Here is a 2,460-nt window from a genome sequence, read left to right on the forward strand (position 1 = left end):
TATTGTTTTTTATTTATATTTTACCAATTTTTCAGTATTTCAAACAACTTGCATGATACTTTTTTAAGTAATGTTTGGGAATAATGTATTTAAAAGTTGATAACACTATCAGTCTATCAATTAAACATCTTGTACATTGTATTGTTTTGACGTGTTTTTAATTGAACAAATATAAGGAGGCTGCCATCATGAGGATGGATAGTGAGTGGGCTTTATCTGGCTGAACTCCTGACAATACTAGGAAAGGCTATGAGATGTCTCCATCACATGTAACAATTAAATCTTTGTTACGAAGATAACTACCTAGTAAGGAAAGCATAGTACTCTGTACGCAATAACCAGCTAATTTGCCATTTAGTAAATGATGGTGAACACTTCAAGAAATCAAGATTAAGGCAATCTACTTGTCTATATTTTATTCTTATCACATCTAAGTGTAATATAGGCCTAATCACCAAATTTTGTTTAAATTGGTCTACTAGGATTAGTATGATTGGGTATTAAACATACAAACATCTTCACAAACTTTTGAATTTACAATGTAATAAAAAAAAAAACTAAAAATTCAACAATGATAACACTCAAGGAGGAAACGCTTACTGTTTAGCTTTGAAGAACAAAACACTGCCTCAACGATACACAATATTTCTATATTTCCATTCTATGGCAACGCCATTAATTAAAATAAGATAATATATAGACTGATCTAACAAGTTAGATATTGGAAACGGTAACAAGATAAATTTATAACAATATGGATTGAATCTCACCTCACTAACACTCCACGAACTTGTTTCTTGAATGAGGCAAGAGAGACACCGAAGAAGTCGATATCAGGAAACACCAGGTTTTCTCCCTCACTAACATTGACAAACCGCTATTATAGATGTAGCTTGTAGGCAGATGGAGTTGGAACTCTTACCGCAATGTCGATACTGTATAGCAACGTAGGGCAGTCAATGAGGCCGTTCACTAGTTTAAAGAGCAGGCCGAAGTCGGAGAGCCTGCGCCTCAGATGCGGGAACTGTAACTCATAGCCTCTCCAAAACAGCGACAGGGATCTCAAGAAAACCAAGCCAATAACCTAGGATTCTGATAAAACGTACATGAATTTCTTCGAGCATGTCGATATGTTCAATTTTGTAAGGGCACCATATGAATGAAGCATACTTGATGAGTACAGGCATAACCAAGATCCTGAAGATAAAAAACAGTGAAAGAGGAGATCTGAAGTTTCTCATGAAAAGATTAAACTCAAGAGTTGACTTGATTTGGAAACAACATGGGCCAAGCGTTCATTAGGCTGAGCATAGGAGTCATGATGATTCCCAGATCCTTTATCTTACGTGCTCTCTTCATGGATGAAGAGTAGAGTAATATCATCTCACCCGAAGGACTAAACTTGACATTTTGAGATGTTGAGGCCCACAGAGTTAGAACTGCACTAGTCTATTATATTAGTCAGTGGACTTTGGAGGACATCTTGATCCTCGACATTGCGGAACGTAGAGAAGATCTTTACATCATCTACAAGCATGTGGTAGTTGGAATAAATTGTTGTACTGATGTCATTAATAAACATATTGAAGAGCAGGGGACCCTGGGGAACTCCTAACAATACTAGGAAAGGCTATGAGAAGCCTCCATCACATTTAACAATCAAATCTTTGTTACGAAAATAACTACCTAGTAAGGGAAGCATAGTACTCTGTACGCCATAACCAGCTACTTTTCCATTTATTAAATAGTGGCGAACCCTTCAATAAATCAAGATTAAGGCAATCTACTTAGTCATTATTAAGAAAGGCTGTCATAATAAATTCCTGAAAGACTTTAGGTATGATGTAGTAGAAGGACCAAGGAGAAAGCCAAGCTGGTTTTCAGATATACATGTTCTTGATTGGTAACTGAGATAGTCATAATTCACACTCTCAAAAATCATAGCTATGATGGATTGAATATATTGAATATACGTGTGTTTGAATAGTATTGAGTGGTGGATTCTGATATTAGCCCTCCCATCAGATTTGAAAATAGGTACCATAAAGGCTTTTAAAGAGCAGAATGGAAACTACCAACGAGGTACTAAACAAATCTGTCACGTAATTTTCAAGCAACGGAGCACAATGTCCAAGTACAAAGGAGGAATCCCATCAAGGCCAGCAGTTTTGTTCGGATCAAGAGGTTGCAGTTTTTTTACATCCATAGCAGAAACTTGTAAGCTGGAGAGTGAACTATCTATGCACTTACATTTGAAGGATAGTATGACAATGTCAGAGTGTATAAACAAGTGCAAAAGAACTGTGCAAGAAAGTCACTCTTTTCTTCAGGACCACTAGCAGAAACACAGTCCAAACTAACTTTATGGGGGATGGCAGGGAACGTTTCAGATTATTAATATGTGGCCAGGAAGGTTCGATATTGAAAGGATGTTCCACTTTTTCTGTATAGTCATCATGG

The sequence above is a fragment of the Homalodisca vitripennis genome, chromosome 7 (genome assembly GCF_021130785.1).
Source record: "Homalodisca vitripennis isolate AUS2020 chromosome 7, UT_GWSS_2.1, whole genome shotgun sequence".
Classification (NCBI taxonomy): Eukaryota; Metazoa; Arthropoda; class Insecta; order Hemiptera; family Cicadellidae; genus Homalodisca; species Homalodisca vitripennis.